This window comes from Benincasa hispida, chromosome 10 (genome assembly GCF_027475165.1).
Source record: "Benincasa hispida cultivar pf3 chromosome 10, pf3_genome.v1.1, whole genome shotgun sequence".
Lineage (NCBI taxonomy): Eukaryota > Viridiplantae > Streptophyta > Magnoliopsida > Cucurbitales > Cucurbitaceae > Benincasa > Benincasa hispida.
Genome location: NC_143487.1, coordinates 54263647 through 54276195, shown reverse-complemented (window position 1 = coordinate 54276195; position 12549 = coordinate 54263647).

The window sequence follows — 12549 nt, the reverse complement described above, 5'->3', positions numbered from 1 at the left end:
CAATTAAAAATTTTTCAATCAACTAGAACTTAATTTATGTTTAAATTATTTACACATATCTATGGATGTATGTATATAAAGTAAATTATTTTATTAAAATTAATACATAAAAAAAAACTCAATTCTATTCTAAGGAGTGTTTAATAAGTATTTCAAGTTTCACGATTTGCTAATAAATTTACGTTGATATTTTATAGCGATTTATTAAATAATTATAAATAATTTGGAATCTGACTATCATTTATCCATGCATTTAAATTATATTTACATGAATGCAACATTATAGGTTTAGTTTCTCAATTTTCTAATTTACGTCTATAGGTCTTTAAACTTTCATCTCTATATTTAATGATTCATTTAATTATAGATTAACTATAATCATGAGAATAATTGTTAAAGTATATGTTCACCTTTGTGATATTTTATGTTAACTATTTTTTTTATGTAATATGTTGTTCTAACATACTAAAATAACTAACTTATGTAGCCAACACGAGTATAGTTCAACTAACATAAAATATATAATATCAACTTTAATGGCCAAATTTTGATTCTCCCCCTCCTTCAGATTGCCAAAAACAATAAATAGATAATAACTATGCAATGTGTTTCACTATTACAAAATTAGGTTTTAATGTTGGTTTAAAACTGATATTATAGAAGTACAATGTTGGTTGGAAACTGACATTGAAAATCATGTTAAAAAAGGTCTTCAATGTTAGTTGTCTTCGATGTCAGTTTTAAACCAACATTATAGATGACCAAAACTTCAATGTTAGTTATCTTCAATGTTAGTTTTTAACCAGCATTAAATACTATCTTCAATATCGGTTTTCAAGCAACATTGAACATCATCTTCAATGTCGGTTTTACCTACATTCTGTCACAAATTGTCTGATATTAAATGTTTGCCATCGTTTTGTTACATATATATTTTTTGCTTATGCAAGTGCAAACCAATAATATCTCCTTTTTTTCTTAAAAAAAAAAACAATAATATTTCTTTTTTACCTGTACATGTTCAAAAAAAAAAAAAATCTTGATTGTTGAAGTTTAGAATCTTCAAGTAGAGTTATCTATTAGTCTATATAATCACTTTTGTCATGTTTAAAATGACTTCGGAATACAATTTTAATCACTCAAAATTAATTTACTATTCAATGTTACACTTTTAAATATAATTTTTCATATCATCAAAATTGATTTTAACTACTTTAGAATCATTTCGAAACATGTCACAAATATATCTTGGCCAAAAACTATATTTATTTGGATGTTCCTCTGATCAAGCATCACTTCTTTTCCAACCTTTCTTTTTCTTATTTTTTTTTCTTGAAGTAAATACAAAAATCTAAAAAAGGATGCTCAATGAATAATTCCAAAAACAAAAGTAACAAAAAAATTATGGCATTGAAAACGAATGAATTACTAAAAATATAAATTGGATTGTTACAAATCACCAAGAATTTAAAATGAAAAAAGAGAGAGAGAGAGAGAGAGAAAAAAAAAAGGAAAATAATGGATAGATAAGAAGAATCTAAGATTAGAAATGGCAACCATGTTGATGTGGTATTGTGAGTTAAGGAAGGAATGTTGAATGATTGAAGAAGACAATAGAAAAGCCCTTATTTATTTATTTAATATTTTACTTTTTTTCTTTTAAAAAATAAAATGGGTAGGAAGTTGAGTGGCAAGTGGTAACAAACAAAAAAAAAAAAAAAAGAAAAAAAAAGGGAAACTGGCTGTTTCTTCTAGTGTTGGCAAATTGATTGGAATATCAAATTATTAGGGTTGGGTTGAGTTGTAGAAACACTTTTATTATTCAAATGTTGCAATCAAAAGTTATCATTTAAACTTTGGGTAGTTGCATCTCTACCATATTCTTATTTATTTATTGATTACCCATTTTATTAAGTCTTTTTCTCTTTTTGGCTTTTTGACAAATCAAAGTGTTCCAAAAATCACACAAACCACAACTCTAAATCTTGATGATTGAGTTGAATTCATAGTTAATAAAATTTATTTACATCGAAGAAATTTATAATTCGAATAAAAATTAAGTTGAATTTGAAAATAATTTCAGCACAACATGACCCAAGATATGTAACTGGAGTCTAAAATAGTATAATTATTTCAACTTGTTCAAATGGGTGTCATTTATATTTTTTTTTAGAGTTTATTACTTATTTATGGATTAATTTATATTTTTGGTCATTGTACTTTAACCAATTATATATTAAATATGTAAAACCGTTATTATGAGAAATGTCATCTGTTGATGCCAAAATTCAAACAAGGTAAAATACACATGGTATTCATGTGATAAAACGGTAAATTTGTTTGCTAAGGGAAGAAAGTGACCTGCAAAATAGGAAAGTCTGAACACAATTGTGGTGCTTGCCAAGCAAGCTCTGATGCTTAAGTTAGAGAGCGAATAAATGTAACAAGTTAAGAGTTTATGAGTGAAGAATGGACCTACCTTTCCTGGAAATATAGTGATGTATTTATAGGAGTAGTTGACTTAGGTTGTCTCGACAGAGTATAGGAGTAGCTTTAAGATGACTTTTTATCTCATTGGATTGAGAAGCATGCCTCGGATTGAGTAGCTTTAAGAAAAAATGTTATCTTGACACTTTTTGATACTTTACTCTTTTAAAAACGTTATCGAAGTTATTTTGACGTTGAGGAAAAATCAAGTTAATTTTTGATAATTTTCAAATGTCAAGAATATTGAAATCATTAACATTATTTCTAAAGGTGGTGTGTATAAATTCTTGACAATTACTAAAACTTGAAAATTTTTGTTCCTCAAATTTTTGTTTTCTTGACGTTGAGGAAACGTCAAGTTAATTAGATAGTTCATTAGACCTTTTGCAGGTCATGTTTATGCCTTTTGTTTTAATAATATTAATAACAAATATTCCCTATTATCTTAAATTTCGTGCAATGCTTCAACATATTGACATCTTTGAAGAAGATGAAATTTCATATCATCAATGAATAATACATTCTTAAGATCTATCAACCAAAATATCTGCTAATAATATATTTACAATTTCATATCTTCAACATTACTAAACTGACTTTTATACGAACAATTAATTTCGAAATTAGAATACTATCAACTCTATAGGAATAGTTTCAAAATTATTACATTAACAACCTCATATGAATAATTTCAAAATTACAACATTAATAATCTCGTAGGAGTGATTTCAAAATTATAACATTGACAGCTTAACCTCTATTTATCCCACAAGTGGATAAGCCTCATTTGAACACACTATGTCTAATAATAGAAAAAGAATTAGAACCCTTAATTATAAGTCCGTACTAATAAAAAAGAGAGGCCACATCCTCCTTCAAATACCACGATTCGATTAGGCAACTCCACCAAACTCAAAGCCTCATAGGACATTATCCTAAACCCCTTAAATTTGCAAACATAGAGGGGAGAATATGAAAACCTATGACTGGGCCACTAGAATTGCATTGGATGAATAAAAAGCCTCCAATACTAAGTCAAACAAAAATTACCAAACACAAAAGTACATCAAGTGCTTAGATATTAAGAGAAACTGGAGTTTAATTATGTAGACATATATTACCTTTAGACATTTACTCAATAAGTGGGAGTGGCAACTTTTACTTCGGCAAGAGGAGTGATGCAATTTAAATCTTAGGCTTTTCTAAGTGCATCAATATACATCCTATATTCTGTTTCGCAAAATATCGTGTGAGACTTATAATTATATCAGTTAAACCTCTAATCTTTTATAAATAGATCAATTTAGGCTATCAATTAGATTTTGTTATGAAGAGTCTAAAATGATTTGCTTATGAATATTTAAGAGTTTAATTGATGCAAATGATAAATTTCTCACTATATTTTTCGAATAAAATTGGAGAATGGCAAATTTATTATACACTTACAAAAATTCATAATTTAAATTGATAAAATCATCAGTTTAGAATTTAAACTAATGCAATCCCAAATTTTGACGTTTGATATTTCTTTAAGATTATAATATATGTGTAGAAGCATAAGGGATTCATTACAAATACTTTGTTCATGAGTTGGATTAAAATTAATATAAAAAATGCATTTGTTATGCCAATAAAGACTGAAAAAGGCAATAGGATGACTCGTCACTTGATATGCAGATGTTAAATAGAAAGCATTGACTGAAGGATCTCATACCGAGAGTTTCATGAGCGGGTTCAGATCGCTCCGATTTTACAGTGACCGAAACAAAAACGATATACATTCAACACATATAGTTATGCATATAAACCTAATTATCGGCATGCTCAGAATACAGTAATTAACAAGGAAAGGGTTCATACCAGATGAAGACACTCTTCGAACGTCTGAACCCTAAGCAGCGGAAAACCTCCAACAGATCTACTAGCACCCGACGAGTATGTCGACTGCAATAACACGATCAGAACGGACATGAACACTGCCGCGGGGACGACACTACCACAAGAGAAACCCGGGTATCTTCGGCGTCAAAAATCCAAAGAGTGGGCTTTGGTGAGTTTAGTAGAGGAGAATGCGTCGTATAGACAATAAACAAGTGGGATGAAACTCTGTTATCGTATAACGGAAATGCTTATCGTATAGTAGAGCTACACGATCGTGTATGAAAGACTGAACGATCGTTTAGTAAAAACATATACGATCGTTTAGAGAAAACGTGAGGCAGACGATCATTCAAACGGATGAGTTTCTATCGTATAGACTCTCGCGATCGCTTTCACGGATTCTTTTGGGCGCGGACGATAATACGAATGCACGATTGTGAAAAATGAAAACGATTTTCATTTTTAATCCGCCGGTTACCATAACCTACGCAGCCCACTTCCCACATCCGAACGTGGATAAATTCGTTAATTATCAAATAATTAATCGATTAATTTAATTAATAAATATAATCATATTATATTTATATCCTATAGTTTGATATCATATATCTACTATAGTATTTTCTCTTCTACTTGATATAAATCATATTTATATCTAATTTCCTCCAAAATAATGTATCTCATACATTTAGCCAATTATATCATATATAATTAACTAGTCCAATTATATATCATATATAATTGAACTTCCTCCTGTCAATTTGAACATTTCAAATTAACCCAAATACTGGTTCTTGATTTTATCCAAGCTACCCAGGTGATCTAATGGACTTATGGCTTGAAGCTCTAACGGTACGTGAATAGTTGACTAAACTCTTTAATCACGAGATCCACCATCCGTTAACTATCAGTGATTTCACTAAAGACCAACAACTGAACTCTTCTTACTACAGATATATTTTTGTGTCCATCGAATATAACCAATCATGAGTACGATGACCCTTCACAGATGCTCGTAAATATAGCTGGGCCAATTTACCGTTTTGCCCCAGTAGTTACATCTCACTCCTTAAGTACCACTGATTCCTCTAATGAATAATACAACATAGTCCAACTATGTGTGAACACCTCTCGGGCCAAGAGAAGGTGTGTGGCGCCACATCGTTCAAGCCCCAGAATCAGCCCTTAAGAGAGCCATCTATCTACTTACCCTGTCTCGGGGAAGGAGTGAATTTCATCTTGTGTAGCTGAGTCCCAACTCCCAAATCAGACGAATCCCCAAAATGGTAGGTTTGAATCGGCGACCTGGCCACTCGCACCCATACAAATCAAAGGACTACCTCAATGGCAGAAGTTCCCAACTCACTTGGGATTGAGGTCATGTTACCTATGGTCATCCTAGTGAAGTGAAGTCTCTGTCATGAACGGTGTTATATAACGAGACATTAACACTTCGTGGTCAGGTCTTATACAAACTCTTTGTATAGGACGCCCTCGCTCGCATGTCCTCAACACGAATGATCAGGATCAGACTATCTGTGACAAGTCACAATACTTGTGACCATTCCACAAAGCGGGCCGCATCCGTAGCGTTACCAGGATAAGGTTTTTCTCCTATATCCATATACTACAGACCATTTTGGTTATCACTCAAGACATGATCCACTTGTATGTCCTTGAGTCACATACAGATAACCAGAGATTTTATGTTTATTAGTTTATTGTAAAGAAAATAAAATAAATAACTGAGCAAAATACAAGATATGAAGTAAATATCATATATTAACATCATAGGTGTTCGTATATACTGTTTACAAACTATAGGACACGAGACTTTAGGGCATCAACCCTAACATTGACAACAATTGTAACAACAAACAACAAATAAACAAGTAAAGGCACATAATAATTGGTAACCCAGTTCGGTGATATAGACCTATGTCTGGGGGATAGAGTGCCCAAAAAATATAATCCACTAATATTAAAGAGTTGAGCAATTTACAACTTACTACTTATCTGTAATACACCAACTACTACAACGACTCACGTAGAGCTTAACTCACATGTCACCTAGGCTCCCCTTAGATGTGAGACTCCATCTCAACTGAACTTAGGCTCTCCCTAAGTATGTTAGTATTAGCGTCTGACACATTGGCAACCGATCTTGTGTAAGACTCCTTTCAACTTGATTATCTTCCTCTTGGATCAGCAACCGGCCCTTCAATGAAAAATCTTAGGTCCTTCTAAGATAGAGCACTCCTTCTTTGAAACTGAATCTTATGCTCCTCCTAAGACTAAGAATCTCATCTTTGGTAGTGATGGCTTAGGATCCCTCTAAGACCGTGAAACTCTTTGAAGTGTTGCAATCAACAGATGGAGAGCATGCACGGTGGAATAGTTGAGTAAATGAGCAAGAATATGATGTAGAATAGTTTGGCCGAAGTACAGAAAATGTCTTGCTCAATTAAACATATGTAGCAATCCTAAAAGGATTGAAAAACTCACTTTAAATAATTGAATCCAATCAAGGAAATAAGTATTAATTTGGAATAAAAAGTCGCAATTCAAAAAAGGAACAAACCGGACTAAATATCACAAACGGATATTTCCAGATTAGGAAAATATTATACAAGATAATATTTTGATGTTACAACTGAATGTTAAGACTTTATTTGAGATATCTGCAAAACCACTGCCTTAGAGAAAATTATAAAGCCAACAAACCAAATCTCCAACAATCTCTCCCTTTGGCTTATAATACTTTTTATAGGTAAAACACAAAAAAACTACCATTCAACCATAAGCACAAATGTTTTTAAGAATGTCTCGACAAAAATAATAACAACAACAGTACAACACAAAATTAGCCAAAACATATAGAATCCAGACAACCATCAATTCAGAACCATAAACAACCACCAAACCAACCATAAAACCACTTTCAAAACCATTCCCCCTTTTTGGCTGGGAAAAAAAAAAAAAAAAGCATTAACTCCGTGGTTGAGAAGAGAAAGCACCTGCAACTCTAGATAAAATAGTCCGCATGTTCAGTAATACCTCATCCACTTCAGTCTTTCTCTTCTGAATCTGGCGCACTAAAGACTCGAGATCACAAGATTCAGTGGAATGTAGTTGAAGAATACGACCACCAAATGAAGAAGCTATTAAATTTTGACTTGAGCCATCAAAATGATAAGTGGTTGTGGTAGGATCCAGATTAGGAACATGGTGACCCTGCAAAAGTTCAGGATTAATGGAGAAAAGTTTTGGAGATGAGCCAACAACATCTAAAGCTGTGAGAAGATTAGGCTTCTGAAACAATAGGATACCACAGATAAGGTGAGAAAAACAAATAGGCAATTTTAGAGTTGTGGACCCAATGTGACGTTTAATCTGATTGATTATAAGCACACCATAATTAAACTATGATCTAGTCCTAATCTGATACATTAAAGTAGCAAGAGCGATAGACAAACAAGATTTATACAAAGAAGAACACCAATTATAAATTCCAATCCTATGCAAAATGGCATATTTAACACTTAAGGCAACTGTAACAAGTTGTCTTTTACATGGCCAAGTGGAACGAGCTTCTCTAGTCAACTCAAACACCAAATCTCTTTAAAAAGGACGTTCTCTCAAATTTTAAAGCACATTACGACAAAGAAATTGGTTGATCACAGCAGTAGAGAAAACAAAAGCATGTCACCTGATTGTACCTTCTGAAAATCTAGACTAGCTAATTCTGCAAATTCTGAAGGAAGATTCATAATGAATTCACAAACCAACTGAGAATCGTAGGGCCCCAAGTTCAAAATAGTTTTTTCAAGACCAGCAGTTTGAATCAATTCCATAAGCTCAACACATTCTTGAGTACGATCAGATAATTCTTTCTCATCCATAATATTTCATTTAAAACATACTTTCACAGGCTTGCACTCTCTTCAGTATGAAAAGAGACCCCATTCAAAGGCATAAAAGGGTCATTGGTCACAAATCGTGGTTTTCTTTTGGTCTGAGTAGAGACCCTAGTGACTCGAACAGAGCCCGTAGCTTCTTTGTCTGAGCTACTCTTGAAACCCCAGTCAGAGGCTTCCTCAGAAGCAGATTGCTTAGAAACATGATTAGAAGACTCAGAAAAAGTATCAACATCATCATTACCATCTCTAGAAATACCAGCACTATTAAAAACTTTCTTAGATCGAAGAGCAGCAATAGGGATATCATCTTCATCATCAGAATGAGTGGAGCAAGGAGAATTCTCTAAACTTAGGTTGCTGGAATTAGTGTCAACTTCAAATTCACCAACATTTTTCACATTCTCAAGAGCTGCAGAGGTCAACAAATCAACATTATCATGATTTTGGTAAGGTGAAGTGGAAGACTCATACAGAGTCGTGACATTTTCATTAGCATTTTAAGCCTCATCACTAGGCCCAGTGCCAATAACAGTCAGAACCATAGGAACGCTTTGTGAATCAATAACATTGAGTAAAGAGGAGGCCAAAATAATATTCTCAACAACATATTTCAAAACAGTTTCAGCAGAAGCATTTACACCACCATTTCCTTTTAAATTAGCAGCAATTTCAACATTATCACAAATCGACATCACAGATGAAGTAGAAACAGACAACTTCTCAGATTCATGACAATCTAAAATAACAACATTAGAACACAACTTAGGAGCAGGAGTCTGAACAGTCGTATCAACAAAAGCAAAACCATATTCAAGAATAACATCATCAACTAAACTACCTTCTTAAGCCCTAGCATCTACATGAGCTTCTACAAAAGGTTCAATAATCTATTTAGGGTTTCTAGGCACGATGATATAATCATGCATGTGATCAAACTCATCATTAAAAGGGGTTTTGTTTGGAACAATTTAAACACTAGCCTCAATTAAATCAATCATCGTTAAGAATGATGAAGTTATCTTTTCTTTCTCTTTGTTTTAGATGGCTTACTGGCTCTAGAACTATTTTTTTTTTTTTTTTTTTTTGCTAAGGAAGGTGGAACCCCAACTTCCTTAATTTTAACAGGAGAACCCCGCACACGAACACCATATTTGTTTGTAGAGGGCGAAGGAACTTCATCAATAACATGCATCTTGTGCTTAGCATTTTCTTTGTATCTTACCATTTTGCTGTCAAATGTGTGAGTCCCTTGGCGAGTACTCACCATTAGAGATGACCAAGTGAGATAATCAAGAACATAAATTTTAAATAGAGGCAGTTGAGGGAGAAAGAAACCTATGATGTAACAAGGAAACCTGTCATGATCAAGCCTCCTATAATTTGAATTCAAACAGAAATTTGAAGTTAAAACCCGATTAAACTTCCCTGAGTTCTCACCAACCATAATCAAGGTAGTTAATTGTATGATCTGCCTGATGGACTGAGACTCTCAACTGAACGACCCAAGAATTTAATATCTATGTCTTAAAAACACAGAGACCCAAGGCTTCCCTTAGAGCCTCAAAACAATCAACATCAAGAGCCTTAGTAAAAATGTCAGCAATTTGGTTTTTTTGTATTAATGTGCTCTAACATAATCTGGTTACTTTCAACAAGATCACGAATAAAATGGTGTCTGATGTCAATATGCTTAGTTTGATTGTGTTGAACTGAGTTTTTAGATATATTAATTGCACTCATATTGTCACAGAAAAGAGTCATAATATCTTGTGAGACATCATACTCCATTAATATCTACTTCATCCAAAGTAATTAAGTACAGTTACTCCCTGCAACAACATATTCTGTTTCAGCCATAGACACATAAACATAATTTTGTTTCTTATTGAACTACGAAATCAAGTTGTTCCCTAAGAAGAAACAACCTCCAAAAGTACTTTTTCTATCTTTTGAGTTAGCTGCCCAATCAGCATCACAGTAGCCAACTAGAGAGCTATGGGTATCAAGGGTATACAATAAGCCATAATCACTAGTTCTATTTATGTATTTAATGATTCTCTTTGCACTGAGTAAATGACTGTTTTTAAAACAGGATTGATATCTAGCACATACACCAACGACAAAGGCAATTTCATCTGGCAGTCAAATAAAGCAAACTTCTAATGATGCTTCTATAAAGGCTCTCATAAACATTAGTCCCATCGGAGTCTTTTGACATTTTTACATGAGTTGGAGCAGGAGTTCTTTTAGCACGGACACTTTCAAGGCCAAATATCTTTATTAAATTCTTGGCATATTTGCTTTATGATATAAATATTCTCTCATTAATTTGTTTGATTTGAAATCCTAGAAAATAGGATAGTTCTCCTACCATACTCATTTGAAAATCATCCTGCATCTGTTTCACAAAGAGCTCAACCATCTCCTGAGATGTTCCTCCAAAAACAATGCCATCAACATACATTTGAACAATCACAAACTTTTCACCAGATCTCTTACAAAGAAAGTTTTATTAACTTCTCCTTGTCTGTACCCATTGTTGATAAGGAATTGGGTTAGATGCTCGTACCATGCTTTGGGAGCCTGTTTGAGGGCATAGAATGCCTTGTTGAGTTTATACACATGCTCAGGGTGAGAAGGATCCACAAATCCTTTTGGGTTGAGCAACATACACTTCCTCATTTAGAATTCCGTTCAATAAGATACTTTTCACATCCATCTATTTAAAAGACAAGCAATATCGAGCAAGAGTCTGATGGCTTCTAATCTTGTACTAGGAACGAAGGTTTCATCAAAATCCACACCTTCAACTTGTGTGTATCCTTGAGCCATTAATCTTGCTTTATTTTTTTGTCACATTTCCATTCTCATCATACTTGTTTTTTAAAATCCACTTTGTGCCAATAACATTCACGGATTCAGGCTTTGGGACAAGAGTCCAGACGTCTTTTTTCACAAATTACTCGAGCTTCTCTTGCATGGCATTTACCCAACATTTATCTTCAAGAGTTTCTTTAACATTTTTTGTTCAACAAGGGAAGTGAAGCAAATGTTGTTGATCATGTCAAGATAATTAATTTTATCATTTCTTCTGGTCGTCACTCTTTCTTCCAGGTCCCTAATATTTGTTGAGAACTCACATTTTGTAAACATTAAACATATTCTATTTTGCAATAAAGATGTTATTGAGGTATATTCAATAAAATTGTTATTGACTATGTAAATGCCTAAATCCAATAATCTAGTGAACCTTTGACTATAGCATGAACTTTATGTAGAGACATAAAATTGGATCAGGTTTTAGTATATAGCCAAAACAATCTATAAGTATAGGGATAGGGCTACATATCTTATCTTGGAAACACTATTGATATGATCTAGTTTGTATATATACAAATGTGATCCTGAATCATTCATGTAGAGACATGCGAGTGGGGGCGTCCTATGTAAAAGATGTTTGCATAAGACCGGACCACGAAATAGTCATTTTCTTTATAATATTGTTTATTGTTAAAATTGGTTGTTTCAATTCGATGACCTAAGGTAACTCGATCTTAATCCTGAGCTAACTATGAACTCCTGTTTATTCGGGATTATCCTTTAATCTGCATAGGTGAGAGTGACTCAATAGCCTCGACTCAATAAGCCTCTCCTTTGAGGAGTAAGACCGGTAGATAGTTGGGGACATAGTTCTACAAGATAGAACTCACTCCTACCTGATTTCAGGGTTAAAAGATAGGTTGTTCTCTTAAGTACTAACTCCTAGTCTTGAATAAGGAGCCTCGCCCTCTCTATGATTGAGAAGGACTTGGTTTAGTGGTAAGACCACAAACCAATTGTTCATTAGTGGATCAGTGAAAACTTAAGAAGCAAGATGTATTATAGGGGTAAAATAGTAATTTTGACCCAGCTATAACTACAAACAACCTGTGAAGGATCTAATTATATCTACAGTGAGAAGAGTACAGCTACTGGGCTTTAGTGGAGTGTCTCGGTAGTTAATGAATGTTGGTTAATTAGGTTAAAGAGTTAATCTCGAATCGTTGGAGCGCATGATCTGTAGGTCCATTAGGTCCCCTTGCTAGCTCATATCATACTAAACCTCAAAACAGTGTGACGAATGAGTTTGAAGTGTTCATATTCGAATTAAGGAATAAGTTATATATTTAATGGCGCAAAGTGAGAGTTGGAGATATTTAAATAAGATTTCCTTTCTCTATGATTTTTCCACAAGCACCATCACCAAAAGTGAACTTTTCGA